Source organism: Rhyacophila brunnea, unplaced genomic scaffold, assembly GCF_057557595.1.
Source record: "Rhyacophila brunnea isolate RB1 unplaced genomic scaffold, BYU_Rbru_1.0 scaffold_14, whole genome shotgun sequence".
Taxonomy (NCBI): domain Eukaryota; kingdom Metazoa; phylum Arthropoda; class Insecta; order Trichoptera; family Rhyacophilidae; genus Rhyacophila; species Rhyacophila brunnea.
Window position 1 is genome coordinate 9,545,685 of NW_028232796.1, and position 22,438 is coordinate 9,568,122.

The window sequence follows — 22,438 nt, forward strand, 5'->3', positions numbered from 1 at the left end:
GAACCCGTATAACCATTGGTTAATGGATTTAATGCAACTTGGCGCGACATGGAAATTTGGAAAATTATTTCCGACGAAAATAATTACATATATGTAATCAAAATAATACCAATCACTTTACTTACACACACGCATCACCAAAAAGGTATTTTGTTTTTCACTTGAAAAAACAAAAATTTTACAGTTCGTCCACTATTGAAAAATGATGTGAAAAATGTTTTGTTTTGGTACCTGTAAATTTGACTGTATTTAGGGTTTTTAAGAAATTTTGGCTCTCATGTTTTTTCAAATATTGCATATTGGTTAAAATAACAAAAAATATAACTATTGATAAATAATATTATAATCTCTTGTTTTTTAATGATTTGGGTTCTGTAGGTAGATACATAAGCTAGATAACATTAAGATCTTCGTTGTTTTTTAGGTTTGCATTTATCAACAAAATAATAGTACAAAACAGGCATAATCTTCACTGTCTGGAAAGCCCACGAAAATACTCTTGGTATTCCTCTGGTATGTATTTAGCGTTGTCACTAAATCACGATATTTTAATTTAGAAATCAGTGCTCGAAATGGAAAATTTAACGAACAGGAACGCTAATAATTTTTCAAAAATGTGCAATATTAGATATAATATCTGTAATATAAAAAATCTTAGTTTTACATAATGTACTTTATAAAACATTTCCATCATCACCTTCACCCGAATCAGTTGTTGGTAACATAAAAAATATATAATAATATAAGTTTACGAAATCGTTTACTCAAAAATTAAAAAAAAATCATTTATAATAATAATAATTATACAAATACCTAATTGTAAGTATATGAATCTAATTGGAGTAGGAAACATAAAAATACATGAAATAATGGACAAACCAATACAATTTTCCATTTTTTTCCTCAGTAGTTTGAATAAAAACATGTAACTAAGTGTAGATGGAAACATGAGTGAAGATACCTTATCGTTATTGATTTTTTGGGTTTTCACCACGTATACTTCTTCCTTCTTTCCTCGATATCATATAATATCTCTTAATAATGGCCACTGCAACAAGCCCGAAACGTCGAGGAAAGAAGAAAGAATTACACACGGCGAAAACCCAAAAATCAATTACCATGACAAACAACCGTGAAAGTCTCAAGCAGAAGATAGGTACATTGGTTAAACCAAGATACATGCTACTTCATTTTTAAAGCTCTGATTTTTAGTACCTAAATTGGAAATATTTTGATTTCACTATTTTTTAATCACATCAAAATCCACCATGTACGAAAAGGCAAGAGCTTATATATCATAATAAATTAATTTAATAATATTATATACTTAATAAATACACAAGTTTTACGAATGTAGCATTCTTTATTAAATATGTATAATTTTAAACAACCTCAGACTTGTAGATATTAGAAAAAAAAAATTTAAATATTTACATCATGTGGGCATGTGGGATAATTTATTCTAATAGATTTCTGATGTTATTGAAATTATTAATTATTATATAAGTAAATATTTTTCCAATTGGATTGTGATGATTTTATTTAAATGTATTTTACCTATTTTATTTCGTGAGTTTTCGCAATGTACCTATTATTTGCTCAATGCAATCTATATGTTATATTATATTATAATATATGGTTACATATTTTCTGAGATTATATGAATTGAAATTAGAAAATAATATACCTGCAATACTCTCAGTCATGGAACACGAGAAGATGGTAGCAAAACACCCGATGATGTTCTTAAATAAAATGCTGCCCCAATTTTTCTACAGTATTTTGAATCTCCATATAACGACTCAAATACCTCTGTAATAAGGAATCGGTTCTATGAGTATATAACAAAAAAGACCTTTACGATAATAGGTATATGAAATTAAATTAAAAAAAAAAGCTAATACATAATATTTATTCGCTTTTTAATTTGTTACTACAATATAGAGTTTAGAGTGTTTAGACACTTATCCAAATCACCAGAGTGTAAGGTCCTATTCGATACCCAACTTCTATAGAGAAACAACTCAAAATACCTTGTTCTGAGATTTCGTCGTTACCACTTGGCAATACCTACACAGTTTTAATATTTTATACTCATTTGTACTTTGCTATTATTGTACAGTAGGTACCTATAAAAATCCTTAGTATGTTCGTGGTTTGCATAGTATGCAACATGTTTCCCCAATCACAAGACAAACAATTCAAAACACCAACAAAAACTCACAATCAAGACACCATAATTATTATGGTACTTACTTGATTTAGATGGGTATGCACTTTTTTATAAATACTATGGTTTTATAAATGAGTCGCTTAGAATCATAACTCACATATTCCAAAAATCAAGTTTTGAGATAATCGCTAAAAACCAACAGAGCACTATTTTTGTAATTAGAAGAACAGTATTGAACTCCCTAGAATATTAATGAGTGAGAAAGTCGAATAACTTTTTTTTTTTTTTTAAATATATATACCTAATACTCCTAACATTGCAGACATACAGCATACTATGAAAAATAGAGCTCCCCGATTGGTTAAGAAGGCGTTGGTGACAAAACTCTATTCTTTGAAATATACGACATATTACACCAACAATGAACTTTGTCAACGATTTTCACATGGTTTAAATTGACTTTTAATACTCAACTATTTTTTGGTATATAGATTAATTCATTTAGAATCACTTGGCATATTTAACTAAAAAACGACAAAATTGCAATATGTGAGTTATGATTCTAAGCGACTCAAATAAATACTACGACGATGTAAACGACCTCTAGATACTCCAGGATTGTTGGTTAAACTAACATTTTAGTACAAAGTAAAAAATTTAGTAGTAAAAAGTACATGTGCTATTTTTATTAGCTATTGTTTATAAAACCTTTTTTGAGACAAAAAAATCTCTTCCTTATGCAACAGTTTTGTGAATTTGAGAGCACCGACAATATTTTTTTCAATGCACAGTAGATAGGATTTATTGTATTATTATTGAATGGTAAACAGCTTTGCTACGCAGAAGTTTTGTGAAACAAAAAATATGAACTAAGTAGGTACCTACCTATATTGATTTATTTCAAAGGACCGCATTACTGCGGTTATTTTAATATCCTCAACAATATATTTTTCCATTAGCTTTATTTTCTGTATAACATGAAGGGATACATATAGATAGAGTTTAGGAAGGTACCTACCTACGCGTATTTTTTTTAAGTATTTCTGCCGAACTAAAATCGAAATTAAAAATAAAAGTAGCTCGGCATGATATGGGTCTATGAACGTTTAAATTTGTTCGTTATCTCTGATGAAGATGCCCATAGACGCAAAAATTTTACAGAGACCACTGATATTTTAATTTACTTGCACAATAGCGATATAAAACCTCCTCGGATGTATATCGCTCCATACCAATGGGAAGACGCCTCGTTGGTTGCATACCATCTAATATCAACAGGTCGACTAATGAACGGCCTCGATTGTCTTATGATGTATTGTCAAAACTATGAACGCGTCAAGCCTACATAATATGTAAAGTTAGCTATCATATATGCTATATTTTACGCAATCGTCAATCGGAAAGTTACATATGGTTTAGTTTTTACCATTCATTTCTCTCCCGTTTCATTCCATAAAATATTGTGACTTCCACTCCCGTATTGAATACAAATATACTCAAAATGATAACTATTTAGGAACCCGCGATTTACACTCTTAACCAAGTCAATTGCTCTGTGATTCATACCAAAGGGTCGAAAATCCAAGCCTTGGTAGATACCTACTCGGAGGTAGTTTATTTATTTATAAAACATTAATTAACAAATGAATTATTTTTGACAATGTGTAGATATTTCATGTGTTTCAATTGAAAATCAAATACTTTAAACAAAATCAAAAAAGGTACGTAATAATTTTAAGTTATTATCGTTATTAGTAGTAGGTAGTAGGTACCTACCCTAAATAAATTATGTATTTTGTGATATTGTCTGCAAGCAAAAAAACTTGTTGAATAGTACTAAATAATATACTATTATCTCATATTGTCTTAAAGAAAACCGAAGAGAGCAATAAATGTAAGGGTGCTTTCTTCAATAAAAGCTGTATTTTTGATTATCAGACAGACACATGGGTTGTCTAGAAATGCATTGTTAGGAAAAAATATACCTAGATGCATTTCTAAGAAGAAATTTGGCTAACTGTGGCACGCAATTGTATCGACATTTACGAATTATTAAAAATCAGGAGTCGTCAACAAGTAAAATCATTGTTTAATAGAAAGATTTTTTTTAAATATATTATACTAATTCATATTCCTCAATTTCAACACATTCTGAACCGGAACGCCATATTAAATAGTCTGATGAGGCTCGAGAATTTTACGAGACATCTCGCTATCAGGATTCCACGAGAAGGAACGGTAGATTCGAGGATTCCACGAGACGGAACGGAATTGTCGAGGAATTCACGAACCGGAACGGCGCTCCGGGGCGTTTCGCTCCATTCCGAGCGCTGTTAGAAATATGATTTCTTTGGATTCTTAATTATTATAGGTATATCTGGAACAATAACAGGAATTCTTTCTATATTTCGTCGTTAACCAACTACCATAAAATCATTTTCTTCAAATGATGTTTATATAAAAAGAGTCTCTCAAAATCATCTCTTCAAACGTGAAACCACGCCATATTGTACATGGGAACTATTTTACCACACAATGTTTTTTTGTAATATAAATTAAATGGTGCGTTGGGTTATCATATTTAGATGCGAATGATTTAAAAACCTGAAACGTCATTGATACAATGAATTTCCGCATTCTTTGACAAAATTACACCAGTCATTGAATGTGAAAATTCTCATCGTAGACAGTTTTTTTTTTGCTTTATTATGCTTTGGCCATGGTTCCCACATCCCGAACCGGGGCCCCATGCCAGGATGTTTGGCGTGCCCCTTTACCTATCACTGAGGTTAAGGGCAGTATGATGTTCTACAGTAGTATTCCCCATATTATCCCCAAATGATATTCCGTAGAATCCCTGGGTTTGGCGAGGTAAAATGAATGGTATTCTGTGTATTTTTTGTAATTTTCAAATAAATCCACTTGAATTATTGAGTTGTTGGCTTATTATGAACCATTGATCGCGACCCCCTTTCATGGTAACATAGTAACATGCGACCCTTCTACGTATTGGATAAATAGCCATTTATATTAGTCAGGAAACACACTACAGATAACTATAAAATAAAATTCCAAATGTGAATTATCATCAAATTTAGATAATTTATTATATCACATAAAATTGCATCACATCCATACAAATATTATAAAATCTTGGGTCAAGTTGACGCTAAGGTACAGATTTGGATTTCGCGTTATACACATTTTTATTTATCTAAAAAATCAAAAAAATGAATTATTCAAAATCATTTGAATTTGTGCTGCACAAGAGAAAAACCAATAATCATAGGGTGAAAAACATAACCATAAAATAAAAATTAATAATAAGATGGTATCATTTCACAAATTCAAATTGTATGGTTATTTTATTAATATGTACCTTTTAGGTGGAGAATTTATATTAATAAGTTATAAAATAGTTGGGGTGCATCGAAAAGATTAACAGTAGGCATAATAACAGAATGATTTAAAAAACGCCAAATATAAAATTTAATACAGTTCTAAAATCTAAAAAGTTTTTATGAATAAACACGGCATAAAATGAGAATCTCGTAAAATGAGTAATTTTTCAATTATTAGTAAACAAAAAAAGGTAGCCATTGTTTAGTGGAAAAAAAATAAGCCCAAGCAGTACAGTGGTCATAATGCTATGTATTGTTTTTACATGCACTTCACAAGATAATTTTATTCATACAAAATATTATTTAGTAGTATGGGTGCCACTGGCACTGGAGACATATTTATAATTGCCGAAAAACTAATTAGAATTATTACAGTTCACACCTTCATCTGTCTTCTCCAATAGTATGTACATATCCCTGGTGTGGACGAATTATTTTTTTGCATGTACCTACTTACCTTAATAATTAAGGTACACCACACCGTACACCACACATGTAAATCATTCATTTAGGTACAATACCTATCGTCTTAATCATTTCTAAATACTTTTATTCATGATTTTATCAAGATACCGACTAAACAGATATTTTTCTTATCGATAGTCAAATTTCATTTTTCAAAGCAACAAACTCATTCCAAAATAATATATCAACTTGATTTTTTTTTGTAATTGTCAAAATACAATATAATGTTAGTACACAAAATTTAATTTTATTTATTTTTCTAATATTATTATCTTGTAATTTACATTCAAATATAAAATGGTCTTAAAAACTCTCATAATAACAATACAACAGCTGTAAACATTAGTTGAACTAAGCTAGCTCTCAGTTCTGTGTGTTCTGAATTCAAGATAATTTGGCAACGTTGCATGAACGAACAAGTGTGTTGATCAAAATGATCAATGTAGAGACATTAAAAATAGATGATATTTTTTTGGGTATAAACATAATATTTATAGTTAAGTGATAGCTGACCATGTTTTAAATATAACGAAAAAGACAGCAAGTTGCTACCTCATCCATGTCATTATATATGACATGTGAAATAGTGATCGACGAAAGTCGTCTATTCACACATGAGCCGCTAAATGTGGTCGGATATAAATATATATATATATATATATATATATATATATATATATATATATATATATCTATGATTGTATTATCTACTTATTTTCTGGTTTATATAATATTAATTATTATTTATTTTTTTTATATTTTTGTTTAATACATATATATATTAACACAATCGCTGCGTAACTTTTAATTACTTTTTAATTACCGTATTTAAATAACATGTTAATTGGATCGATCGGCCGCTTAACGGGGACACGGCAGCCGTGTCATCCGCGTCGAATGAGTTAAGATTCTTTTTTTTATTTTGTATATACTACTATTAGATAATATTTATAAATTAAACAGTGACATGTAATTAGTTTGTTTGGTTTGTAAGAACCCCTCTTCGGGTGAAGGCCTCCTCCAAAGAGTCCCACTGGACTGTTTTTGGCTATCTGTAGCCAATTTGGGCCCGCTGTTTTTTTATGATTATACCTACTTTAAAATGTAAATAACCATTCAATTATATCATGTATTTGGTCGCTAAATATCATCAGTAGTGCTACAATCTCCCTTGATTTATATTAAAAACACATATCTTATGTAAAAACACACATTGTGTATAAATTATTTGGATTCAGACTTCATACTAGAGTGGGTAGCTCCAAACTAATAAATCCCACAGTTTTTACTGGTGATATAATAATATGTTCTAGTTCACATCTTTGCTAGCTGATCCAGCTAGACACCGCGGTAGCCTCGAGTCTGATTTGGCGCGACCATAAGCAAAACCTTTTTGTGTCATTTTCGGTCGTCGTGAAATAAAATTTGTCGTCAAATGACAAATTTATACTGCGTTAGCGAGAATAATAACGCGATCGGAGAAACTTCTCCGAATAAACGCATCTCCCACGCTTCAGGCATTGAATTTTGTTTTCAAGAAACGTAATCCGATTTCTATTTTTGTAATTTAAAAACTTTGACATTGCGTTAACATCAGATATGGAAAAAAATGATTATTTTTTTTCCTACAGCTATATTTTGCTCTCCAAGTAATAAATAAGTTATTTTTATCCTTTTATGTTATTCGCTCTTTTGGTGACACATATCATTTCCCATAGCCTTTCAAAGAACAAATTTAACTAGAACTGAAACTCGTATAAAATTGACGAATAAATCTTTGAGTTTAAGCAAAAATCCCTGTAGATATCTACTTCAACGATGGATAGGTGATGCAGATGAAAGACGGCCATGGTTGTTCGTAATGATGGAAAAGCGAAAGTTTATTTACGGTTACATAAGTACAAGGGTACAGTCGGTACAATACAATTAAAAATACAATGACGATACGGTGCGATTAGGGACATACAGATTTCAAAAAATGCGATGACACGCCTTACCACTATATGGAAGGATCGGGGAATTTCGATTGCCATAAAAATGATGCTTGTGCAAACATTAGTGTTCCCGATATTTCTAGACGGACTCTAGTCGTGGACCCTGAAGGCAAGGGAACGGAAGGCAATTGATGCTTTTGAGTTGTGGTGTTGGCGACGAATGCTTCGTAATTCTTGGATGGAGCACAGGACGAACCAGTCAATCATCCAGAGACTGGAGATAAAGGAACGGCTCTCGACAATATTATGTCTGAGAAGAATTCTGCAGTTTTTTGGACATATAATCAGGCGCGGACCGGACAACCTGAGGAGACTGGTAGTTTTGGGTGGCCTCCAGGGAAGGTGAAGCAGAGGAATAGCGTCTGCGTGCTGGAGTGACCAAGTGAAAGAGCTGACTGGGGGCACCATCTATTCTGCCCTGAGAGAAGCGGAAGATCGAGACGGATGGAAAGTCTTGGTCGCTCAAAGGCTGACGAAATTAAAATGTGGTCACGATCCTCAGCCATGAGTGCACAACCAAGAAGAGAGGGATTGCAATACCGAATGAATATATAAATACCGGTATTTCTTATTGAATACCGGTATTCCTCAAAATATATTATAGTAAAAAAAAAAGTACCAATCAATAAATATAGCTATTAAAATCCATTGAAAACATTATTTTACAGCAAGCTAAAGAATATACATAGATTAATTTATTACGTCGACCTTTATACATATGTATAGATAGATCATAATATTTTATAACTGCTACTTTTTACAAATATGTACTATAAGTCAAGGTACAAGAAAATCTCTCTCAAATTCAACGTTTTTTGGATGTACTATCAACACTGGATCAATATTTATAGAATAATTGGAAATATTTGAAACGAATGTTTTCTTTTTAGAAATATGTTGATTCATTGCGACAATAATTCTATAAATATTTGAGATTTTTTTTATTATTATGTAACTTTTGTTGGTTTCTCTCAGTATATTTGCGTTTTGGCAGCATTAATCTTATACACTAAATTTAATATTACCATATAGTAGTAAGTAATGAAAAAATCTCATTAAATTCATTTTCATAAAACATGTATGCTTTCTTAATACCATAAATACCGGTATTTTCAATTTTTGAAACCGGTATTTCGGTATCGATAAATAATTGAATACCAATTTTGAAATACCGGCATTGCAATCGCTAGGTGCGATGTGTTTCTACCGGAAACTTATAATCGAATTACCTTTCAATCAATTAATTGTGGAACGCTATTTATCGACATACTCATAATCAAATTAATATCTAAAAATTATATTTAGGAACTAACTATTTTAATTGAGTCAGCTATTTTATATGCAGTTTGCGTCATCGGATACAGCTGGCTATGTGAAAAATAGATAGGCAGAAATTATCATAGCAGTCAGCTATTTACTGAGTTTGCCATAATTGGGCACTACGGGAAATGGAGATTTAATAACGCCGATCACTATGCACACGGATTGAGTTGTTTACCCCATTATCCCAATCTATAATGACATAATAATCGGAATATGTATTGTCGTTTGATAATTATTGGTAGTCACAAAACTACATTCTGCAAGACTCAGCAACGACTCTAGGGGGGGGGGTTAAAAATAAAAATACAGATTCGCAAATTAATATTAAAAAAGCGAAATTTTCATTAACATAACATACATAATTTTGAAACCACTTCTGAGAAAATATATTATAACCAATAGAAAAAATCTTTTTGAAAAAAGTACGAGTAACCTGCATCTCTGGGGTATCGCGCCCACGCACATAGTCCACTATGCTAAAGGAGTTTAAATCAAAGTAGGTGTTACTTTAATTACTAACCACTCCAAGATTTTTTGTTCGTAACTTCCTTGAACTTGCTAATAATTTTTAATCTACTATTTTTTTTAATACAAAAAGCCTATCGCCAATAAGTAGCTCAATTTGGGTAGTGTTTCGGTGAGTATTAAAATGGCTACAGTTAAAATTTCTCGTAATTAATATGACTCCTTTTGCATAGTGGGCTATGTGCGTGGGCGCAATATCCGAGACATGCAGGTTCGATTATTTTACGTTCGATTGTTACTTTTTTCAAAAAGAATTTTTTCTTGGTTATTGTGTATTTTCTCGGAAGTGTTTTCAAAATTATGTATGTTCAATATTTATTAGAATATTACATTCTTAAATCTTGTGAATTATTCATTGAATAAAAAAAATAATTCATTAACATAATATTACGTATAGACGAAACATTATAATATTATGACTCTAATTAATCAGAGCGCACCAAGCAGCCTCTCATCACGCTGAGAGTGAAAAGGCGACGTTGGACCTGACTCGGTCACTCGGCAAGAAGATAACTTCAACCCAGCTTGCTGTTTTTCAAGCCAACCGGATTCCGGCATCCTAGAAAGCCGCCAAATACAATCTGGCGAGCGATAGGGATTCTTGGAGACGTCGTCTGGTGTCCATATGCTCCAACTAAGGGGCAGATATGACCGAACAAGAAGAGAAGATTTAAATCGAATCACAACATTAAATTAAATTAGCATATAATTTGAATACTTGGAGCCAGAGTGTTATATATTCTAAGGTATGCATGTTATATGAGTTAATTTTAATCTTCTTTTATTTTTACTTCAACGGGGGTTTTACCTCTTTGGGTTCCTCACACATAGTTTCTAGTTTGGCTGTAACCAGGATTAATGTAACAGCGCATTAAGCTTTTATTATCTCTGTTCTGTTATCACTGAACATTCCAGAACGAAATAAAACTGGCATCATTCACCATAAAAAAAGAGCGAGGGAGTTGATGTTTTTTTGTCCTTGTTTCGCGTCCTTGGCGCTTTAAATGAGATAATCCACTTAGATAAAGGTCGCTCACCCTACAGTACTTAACAGACAGAGCGCATATGTGAATTTTTGAAGTGAAACATGTATGTAACCTTTTTCGGTACTGTTCGGTTATCAGGAATACAGCGGAAAACACATTTTGAAAATAGCCGATAAACTGGATTATTTGTTAGGTTAACCTAACCAAACCTGACCTTATCTAACTCAACCTAACCTTACCCAACCTAACCTAACCTAAACTAACCCAAACTAACAAATAATCCAATATAACGGGAATTTTCAAAATGTGTTTTCCTCTGTATTCCTGATAACCGAACAGTACCCCTTTTTCTATTGAAAAAAAAGTAGGTAACGAACTATGTAACGGAATTACGTTTAACCACATGCAGACAGTTTAAACGCGAAACCTTTCATTGATATTATTATACATTATACGTTGAATTTAACGGCCCACGTGCGCCACGTAGGTCAAATGGAGATTTTATGGTATTTTCAGAGCATAAGCCTGTACATTCATTAACATAATCACGGCTGAACTTTTAATTACCTTTCAATAACCACATTTAAATAACACGTTAATTATATTATCTACTGGCCAAGTACTCCAAAAGCGCCAGTCGCGGTGTTAGCACTAAATGAGTTAAACGTTGTAGATAATCTATTTATATAATTTTGAAGCCTTATTATCCTTTATATTTATTTTAAACATTTGATGACTACATAAAGTATTTTTATTACATAAAATAGTATTCTTTTAAACCTCTCGATCTAATGTTTTAGAATATAGTCATATTTCAGTACATCCATGTGCAGTGTTGTTAACATTTTTTAGATTTATTTATTTTTAAACGCATTTATAAAACCATTAGTAAAATTTATGTCGATATTATTATAGTGAAATATTTACGATAATTTTTTTTATTGATAATCTCTGTGATCCCAAATTTGACAAGAATTAGGCATTTTGTTATTCAAAAAATGGGCACGATTAGCACATTTGAAGATACTGATTATAAACTATGTCTTTGACCATTCAAATGTGATAAAACATCCTATGAATAATGATTGTTTTGAAATAATTATTGACTTAAAAAAGATAGTATTTTTTTTAAATACGCCTTTTCTATTGGCATTTCCCAGAGGTTAAGCTACAACATACGGCCGTAGCCATAAATTGACAAACGATAAATGAATTAGGGAGTAAGATCATGATAACGCGTGTGTTTGAACATGTACCTAACCAAAAAAAAGATACGTATTATTCATACTGTGTAGCTACATATTACATGTTAGATTCAAACATGCAGTATTGTAATTTATACTTACAGGTGATATTCTTTCAGAAATATTAAAATAGAGAAAAAATGCTTTGGTGTTTGGCTGAGCTATAAACATCTCAAAATTAAGTGGTAATTTTAACTTCTTAAAATTTTAAGGAGCATTCATCTTTGACCATCATAAAAAGCGGACATTCCCAAGCAACGTGAAGAGAATAATTAAGAATGCATTGAGAGAATTGATTCGAGCGGAATAACTGATACACTATTTCGAGTGAATAACTCGTAACAATAGCAGCACGTCTCGTGACGGACTCGATCAGTTGAATGTTAGTTCATAGATTATTCTTCTTATTTATATTATTGCAGTAGGTACATATTATATTACCATAGATATTGTTGAAAATTTCAATCAAAATAACCACTACTGGTCTAGTTATGATTAAGGAACCGATGACAACAAAACCTACAATAATATTAAAGTATGTCACTAATTTAATGTAGAGTGACATGATCGCTACAGGTGTAAATTTTATCATTGATATAACTATTTATTATCTTATTATCACGATTAATGATGCATATTATACCTCTACCTCAATAGTTAATAGACTAATAAAAAATGAATAATTAGTAATGACTATGAGCCCTATGCAGAATCCAAGATTTCGATCCTAAGGATAAGTTGCCGAAAAGCATGACTTAACTATAGTCTATACTGAGCAGTGGCGCACCCAGGATTTAATATTGGGGGGGCCCAAGGAGGAGAATGTAAATTAGTCCCATAGGCTCTTTTTCTTCTTCACAGCCTAATTTCTCGTTTATCAGTCTTTTGTCTATTGCACTCGGTGTACCTATGCCATGGTCCCCACATCCTGAAACGGGTCCTCAGGCTAGGATATTTGGACCTACCGCTAAGATTAAAGGCAGTGTGAAACACTACATTAACGTTCTTCAAATTGTGTTTTAGTTCAAATTAAGGATACTTATACAGTGAATTATTGGAGCTGTCGAGTATCGACACATAATCATCAAATATGGTCATGAAGTATAATAGCGCCGCAGGCGGCTTTTCTACTATTAAAGCTAATTTATGATGTGTGTTTATCTCACTTATCTGGTCAACCCGACACGTTGGGCCCCCCATAGCCCGGGCCCCCAGGCTCCCTGTCAGCCCTCCCCAGCCATGACCTACACCATTCCGGAATTCGGGTGGACACCGAGAATTTTTGACAGTTCCATTAGGGATTGGGTTTCTAAAAAACCTGACATTAGTGTTTCGAAATTTTTGTGTTAGAAATTAAAATCTAAGAAATTTTTCTAAAAATGGTGCTGGAGAATTATTACAAATCATTGTTGCTGTGTTTTTATTTGTCTAAGCCCAAAGGTTATAGTTTATTGGCTTTCAATTTCAATGTTTAAAATCAATCTGATAATTTTCATTTTTGGGGGGTGCCAGGGCCCCTTGCCCCCCCCCCCCGCCCTGGGTGCGCCACTGATACGGAGTATAGAGTTAAGGAATCCTTAACCATAGACTACTTTTGTTATGAACACGCCACCTTCTGTATTACCATTTACCACTGACAACTGCTGTCAAAATAAATGCGCATGTCTATAAAACAGTCCATACACGCAAATTCATTTGGCATGTACTTGCAGAATATTATTTTACTTTTATACGCCAGCCCGCAGAAATACAAGATGCCAGATGATAGAATGACACTTGACGCTAGTGTTACCATGTTAAAAAAATATCTTGCGGTGCCTGTGGAATCACGTATAATGACTTATAATGGAATCATAAGAGTATTATAATTAAATATTAATATGTATTTATAGTTATTGCATTTATAAAATGCAGTTGTCATATTTTTGTTATCGTTTAACAAATATGAAATAATTTACCTAAACTATAGAAAAGAGAATTTTTAAATATGGTATTATTTTCAATAGAAATGATCTTAACTAAGGACAATGTTTGTGTTTTCTGCTAAGGAAATTTTAGTTATGACAAATGTTTCTGCATTCCGCTCTATGTCATCTCGATTTTATAGTAAATATATAACGCGCGGGTAGGTACTGAAAGTGTTAAAGCCCTGCGATCGCATCGCGTCTTTTAAAAATAGAAAATTTGGAGTAAACGCTAAAAATTTCGTACACTATGGCACCAACAATAAATTTCTCCAAATGCTTATTTATAGAATGACTAAAACAATTTCTGAATTTTCCGCTTAAATTACTTTGCACCGTAAATAACTTTTACCCCCGGAAATTATATTTTAAAAGCAATTAACGTTTTTCCTTTTGCAAGATCGGAACATTTCTTTTTCATCTAACAATGAGATTTTTCTCTCGTTTATTGTTGTAAATTTCATTATGGAGAGAAAATTAAAATTTTCATGCGGTCAAAAAAATAAAGCACAACATTAATTGATTCTGCATGAATTTCTCGGTAATTCGTAGTTATTAAACTTAACTAAACATAAAATATAGTACATACATAGTTTGGAAATACCTCAAAAATACACCTTTAAAAAAATCTTGAAGAAAATATGGTACCAGGCAGGATTCGAACCCACATCTACGACTGCGTATTACTTAATTAAATGCAGTTATCGTGGACGACTTCTCTAAATAATGTAAAGCTACTGTAATCGTATGAATCAGAACCAAAATGGCATGGAGTGCATTAGAGCGCTTGAATAGTGTCTTCAAAAGTGATCTCGACGTAACGTAATCAAATACGCCAGCGCACACAGGATTTGACGACGCATTGTGCCCGCGTGCCCCATGATTCATCGTTTTTTGGCTTCTCAGCGATACGAACTAACGAAAATACAACGTAGTCCATTCATTAAATACGGCAAGCAAAATCACGCTCCCTGAAGCGTCGTCGATAGACGGGCGAGAAGCCATTATTTAATAACAATTACAAGCCCCGAGAAATAATATAATATTTTTATTGCTTTGTTATGAGAGACGCTGATAATAATAATTATTTTGTGCTTCTTGGGCCCCTTATTACATAGGTAAAGGGTAATGCGCGGGTGGGAGGGGGCATACTCAGTAGTGAGCGCACCGAGCGCTTTTTTGGTGGGCTTTATGCCTTAAGCGTTTAGTGTTCAACCAATGTCTGTATCTATTATGTATTTTGGCTAATTGGCCAATCACTGTAATGTTATAATGCTTTTTTTTCTAAAAAAATAAATAATATTATATTCTTGTATTCGTGTATCGCACCCTCCCAACTAAACTGCCACAAGTCCAAATTTACGTGTTTTGAGTTAGTTACTACGTTTCATTGTCTATCGTTCATAGTATATGTACCGAAAATTTCATATCTCTAAGTCATCAAATTCAAGTCAAAACGTCATTCAATATCTAAAAATATTTCAAAACACAGTACAAAAATGCGAAAGGTAAAAACTTCAAAGCTGATTTTCTCTGTTTGACGTTTTTTTTGATGGTGCGATATGTGCTACCAACGTTGACCTAATATGCATATGAAACATGAACTCCTAATGTAAAAGAAATCTAAGAAATACGAGTAGCTCAACGTGGTATTGAAAGGTGCATGTTGAGCATAAAGATCACAAAAGAAACCAATACATATATAAGAAAGCAGACAAGAGTACTTGATGTGATTGAGGTCGCTAAGCAGATGAAATGGCAATGGGCTGGACGTGTGGCTCGGTGATTGGGCAACCGCTGGACAAATAGATAAAACCCGCTAGATAGACGAATTCGTATAGTTCAATCGATGTACGTAGCAGCAAATAACTAGGGACTGACAAGACAGCTAGGGGAAGTCATCATCCAGTAGTGGAAAGTTCAAATGGTACTGTCAGAAAATAACTGATCGGTATGCCGCCGCTGTACAATTTGTATTTTATCCAAATTTCAAAGTAACTATAAATTATATTTTTAGTATTCCACTATGTACACAATAATGATATCTGATAACATACACCCATGTCTCTCCAGACTTAAAGTCAATTGTGTATTATAGCTTATAGCTTTGTAGTGACATTTTTAGAATCAACTGGACAAATTCCTGATGCAGTTATTTATATTATGCCACAATAATATAATTAACACCACGTGAATCGTTTATGTATTGATCATTTAAATGTATACATAATAAAAATTAAAAGTTCTCTTAAAGTATAAGTATTCATTTCATATTATACACACATATTGTGTTCAATTCAACAATTATATGAATCATTGTCCTGTCTATATCATGTCTTTTAATTTCCCTCATCTTCGGAGGGTTCCGGAAAAGGTAAGGTACCTACGTTAAAGTTCCCACCACCACCCGTCATATATGCACAGCCGTGGATATACACGGCCGCTTTCCATGACGCTTTAAACGTGTCTGAAAGAAGTTATTTTAAGTGCTCATTCCGTCCCGAGACGGAGCCGCACGGGACTGATGCTGCAACCATGTACCGTAGTGCTTAAAGAAGAAAGTTAAAAAAGTTTTTTTTTGTTTTTGAACTGGCTCTGCTGTCCGCTGACGTTAAGCGCCCTGTGTACCCGCATACTGAGTGTCACGAATTGAAATGTATGAGTCAGGACTATCCCGCTCCACATACGATGCTGCAAATTTCTCGAATGCTGCAACGTTGGCCTCGGTTGCAATCAGATCTCCATGTGAGGACCGACCCTAGCAAACAGCTCCGCTCGTTCGAGTTCCATTGGGTCTATTCTATGCTTATCGACCGCTAAAGTGATAAAGTGAAAAATATTATCAAACTTAGGGTAGGTTTGTATCAAAATATTAGCACTTATTGTAACAATTACACGAAGCCGGTTTTTATTGTTGCAATAAGTGCTATATTTTAACAGCACCTATCTTGCTGCTGTTAAAATATCGCACTTATTGCAACAATAAAAACCGGCTACGTGTAATTTTTACAATAAGTGCTAATATTTTGATACAAACCTACCCTAAGTTTGATACTATTTATCAATTTAGTGTTCGATAAGTATAGAATAGACCCACATAAGCGGGCAATCCCAGAGGATGTGTTCAACATCTTGGTGGTCATGCCCGCAGGTACAACCCGGCCTATCTTCTATTAAGCCTATAAGAACCTAATAATTAATAACTCGATTAAGGTATACTATTATGTATTCATCTAGATCAGGGTTGGCGAACCTTTTTCCGCACGCGTGCCAAAATCGACTGTCTGACGTACCGAGCAGTTTTTCATGGGGAAAAAATCCTATCAAAAAATGATGATGTTCTAGATACCACTAACAGAACATAGCACACATATAGCTTTATCACTTTTTTCAATTAAACCATAAATTTCGGTCTACCAATTTTGAAACTGCCAAGTTTTTGTTTCTTATTTTGTGCAGTTGTGGGTAGAAATGAAATTGTTTGTTAATGTATTATATAGTTTGGTTCTTTACGCACAAATTGACACCAGGATTGCTCTGATTAGATAAGGCATTCTCTCGCTGCAGTGGTCTCAAGCTCAAGCATTGTAATTCGATCAAAATTAGAGTTTCGTGGCGCGGCATCCTCCGCCGCCTGATGAGGTTAATGCGATAATATTATATTAGACGCATAAAGCCTAAGGACCGATTTATGCAATTATATTTTACATTAAACGTAATGCTTATTCTTGAAGACTATTTGCCTGTTATTTTCTATACAATTCGATCTGTCGTTTATTTACTATTATAGGTGGATTTTCTCTTCAAACGCGCGCCATACAAAATCATCTCTCGTGCCACTGGTGGTACGCATGCCATAGGTTCACCACTACTATCTAGATGAAACTTTTATTATTGAAATGCAAATAATTTCACAAAATAATAATATTATGATGTTATTATCAAGCATCTAGGGCAGAACATTTAATCTTATACATACATACTTTTGAAAAACACTTTCTGAGAGAATATATTATAACTGAAAAATGAATAAATAATATGAAAAAATCTTTTTTTGAAAGAAGTAAGCCACCCCGGCAGGGAATCGAACCCTGCATCTCACGGGTTTACGTCCCATCCACGCATTACCTCTATTCTACGTAGTGACATACTAATAGCGACAAATTTTAACTATTGGCCACTTTTAATACCCACTCATCAGCGCTCTTCCAAATCAAGCTACTTTGGCAATCGGTTTTTGTTTTATTAAATCAACATAGATACCTATTACTTAAATTACTAACCGACGTCGTGGATTTCTCCAATATTTTTTATGATGTAACTTACTTGAACTTGCTAATAATTTATAATTAACTATTTCTTTTATCCAACGAATAATTCACAATATTTAAGAATGTACCATTCTAATTATTGAACATTTTAAAACAAGATTTTTTCTATTGGTTATAATATATTCTCTCAGAAAGTGTTTTTCAAAATTATGTACGTTCAATAATTAGAATGGCACATTCTTAAATCTCGTGAATTATTCGTTGGATAAAAGAAATAGTTCTTTTAATTTTAAAATGTTATGTATTTAAATAAAAACCTGTTCTTCCCGTTCAAACAATTTCCAAAGTGATACAATATAATTATATTGACCTACTCTCTAAAACGGACGTTTTCTTCATAATAAGATTTAACATTTCGAAATCAGTTCGTACGGAAGTGTTTGTTTTTTAAGTACTTAACTCGATTTGTTAAATTTTCCCTGCCCGTTTTACTTAGTGCCTACGAAAATTGACCTTTCGAAAATATTTAATGAACTACTTTACTTTGAGGCCTATCGCCTACCGTTCACCCAAATACAACGCCCTATAATTACTAATAAAAGGTCTCAATCGCTACTTCTAGAAATAGTTTAATATTTTTCGAGTGTTATAGGTATTATCACTTTTAACTTTTGAACTCTCATTTTTTATATAAATAAATAATATTATATACTTACTGTTGATTTTGGTGTCATTGAATTTTGAGGGTGTAAAACTTCTTCAAATATCCTAGTTAGGAATTGTCCAAATTGGGAGTTTGTATAAAATATAATGTCAAAAACTAGGGGGGTAAATGATTTGAAGACGAAGTGTGACGATGGAGGGAGGAAGAGTCAAACATACTGAAAATCATAATATGACATCATTAAATAGACGACTCTTTCTAGCATCTTGTTACTTACAAAAAAATCCTTTTTTTTTTTTTTTAGTTATTAATAAACTTTTTACGTTATTTCATTGTATTAGGCTTAACGCGAATCACAAGTATTCTGTGTCAGTGTGCATTTACCATTAGTGAGTGCGCATATTGCTTGAATATATCTATAATTAATACTCAAATGGAGTATTACAAAACTTAAATCGATTATAATTTTAATTTTAATTCCACCAAGTACTTACTCTCAGTCTACACTATTAATTTATGCATTTTCCGTTAAAAATACTATTGATGTATAGCCGTATAATATAACAACATAATTAAATATTATAATTAATAATATATAAGAATAAAATAAATACGTGTTTAACTCTAGCACTAGCTGCGCGACGCTGCTAAATACTAATTACTGTTTTATGTTTACTTCTGTGTACGGCATGACAACAGTAAGTACTCGAAGGTCAATTGTAACGCGCGCATAATAAAATGTAATCTATTATAATAAATCTGTATATTATTATTCATGAAGTTGATAATAAATAAAGTTAATCATATATATAAAACTACGTTGATAATTTACAATCCTTAAACGATCCACTAGTCCCAACAAATACCACTTCCTATTTGTAAATAATCATAATCATTATCATCAGTCGGGGTCGATCCGCTGCTGACTGAAGGCATCTGCAAGTCTTCTTCACTATTCTTGATCCTTAATTCTTCGCTAGCATTTTTCCAGCGGGTTTCTACTCGCCAAGCGACATGATATGGCAATATTTTCAACTGCTTAGCGACATCTATGATATCGCGTATTCTTGTCAAATTCCTTAATTATTATAGGCTTCCACTAAGTGAAGATTGTATTAAGGTGACGCATCAGTGAAACGCCAAATAATGTTCAACTGTACGCGCGACGAAAATTTGTACTTGCTTCGCATTCATTGAGAGAACGTGGAGTCGGACGCACGTCACTTTGCTGCGTGATGGCGACGGGCCAATTAATTCTAAAATCGTGTAAAGATGACTAAAAACTTTACCCATTTACTTTAAAAAGCAAACATGTCATTGAATATATTATTATTGATACTAATAGAATAATAAACAGAACATAAAATGGACGTATGTTGGATTTATATGAGAAATAATATTTCGTTTGACAGGCGTCATTTTCACCCGCGACCCGCAATCCGCACATCGCCTAGCAACGATCTTTTTAGACCGTGCCTCAACTAATGCATGGCCTTAATAAATTGTTGTTTTTACGATAAATTGATGTTGGCCACTTGTTATTAAGTCCACACCCTGGATTGAAAAAAAATATGAAGGGTACAGGGCAAAAACATAATGGTAATTGTGCAGAAGAGCAAAAAGAAGAATAAACAATAATAATAATATTTTGTTCAAAAATGGATTTAATAATAAGTAAAAGGAATTATATATTGATTTCTCATTTATTTTTAAATATAATAAAAGTGACAAAGGATACTGAAAACATGTCCTACGTTTTTGTGCAGTTTCATACAAAATTAGCAATGATTTTGGCCTTAACTACACTTTCTTCTCTCTTCATTTATGAAGCAATGAAATCAATTTTAGTAGTTTTAATGATACCATCCTTGAGCAATTCTTCTGTTGAACTAATTGGTATTTAAATCTTAAAAATTAAAAAAATACAATGTGCCTATTTTTGCCGTGTACCCTTTATATTATGTTAATTTCCCAGACGTGTAAATCGTACCCGAGACCCACAATATTATTAGTCTTAGCTCAGCCATCATTGGACCATATTAATTATTGAATTTTCTGTGCGATGAATGTCATGTTTTAGAGGACATTGTACATATAGCACTACAATGCCCTAAATATGAACTTCACAGAGTAGAGCTGCAAATTGCGGATATCTATGAGAATGTCGACGAATTGAAAGGTGTCCTGGCGGTGGGTAAGACGGAAGAGCTAGGCAAAATTGTAAAGTTATTTAACAGAATAGGAGTGAGGACCTGATCGACGGATCCCCTTCTAGAAGAGAAGAGGCGATATGACAGCGAGTCGCAGTCAAAGCCTCAGTAAAATCAAAAAAAAAAATATTGAATTTTAAATCATGTGTATTATTTGTCTCCAATAAAAAGCAATTTATTAATAAGGAACACATTACAGTTGTTTATTATCAGGCGAAATTTTTAAATTCGAATCCTTTTATGGTGTAATATTTCTAGCGGTTGTGTGTTGGTTGGATTTTCGTAGAAAGATGTTATTTTAGTTACAAGGGGCGCTTGCCGACGCCGTTGGTAATATTTTGTTTGAAAAGTTTGTTTATTGGATAAATATGGCTGTATATTGATTATATTATTATCAAACACAGCAGGCTAAAAGCTTATTGCCGTATTGATTGACGAGTATTTTTGGCATCACCGCTCATTACACTATCGCCCATTAAATATTCATTCACGAACCCTTTATCGCTAACCGTTAATGTGAATTTTAAGTATGACACTACAGCATAATTGAAGATTTGAAATCAATATACAACAGTGGCGAAGAGTGGAGGTAGGCTGTTAAGATCCGCCATAAATAGTGCACATTAAACTTTATTAGTCATACGTATTTGTTGTTATTGAATTAAGATTACAATTTACAGATGTTTTAGTTTAGTTTTTAAAAATCAATTAAACCCTGCCTAAATTAAAGTATAATAGTTTTGGTATAGACAAAACTGTGCACACTTTTTCATTCAAACTTATTTGTTTTCGTTGAATTAAAAATGCATATTACACATGTTGTTGGTTATTTTTTTTAAAATTCACTAACCCCTGCCTAAACCAAATTATATTAGAAAAAATAATATTCTATCTATAAAATATCTAAAATTATGTATGATTTATTGGCATAATTTTAGATATTTAGAGTATTTTTTTACTATTATCTATTATGGTTTGGTTTTCGCATGGTTTAATTGAATTTTAAAAACTAACCGACACAATCTGTAATTGTTGTCGTAAGTTCAGTGAAAACAAATACGTATGACTGACAAAGTTTAGTGTGCACTATTTATGACGGATCTCAATAGCCTACCTCCACCCTTCGCCACTAATAGACAACATATTTCAAATTTACTATACTACTAAAATGATGCTTGTGCAAACATTAGTCTTCTCGATATTTATATTCGAAGTCGA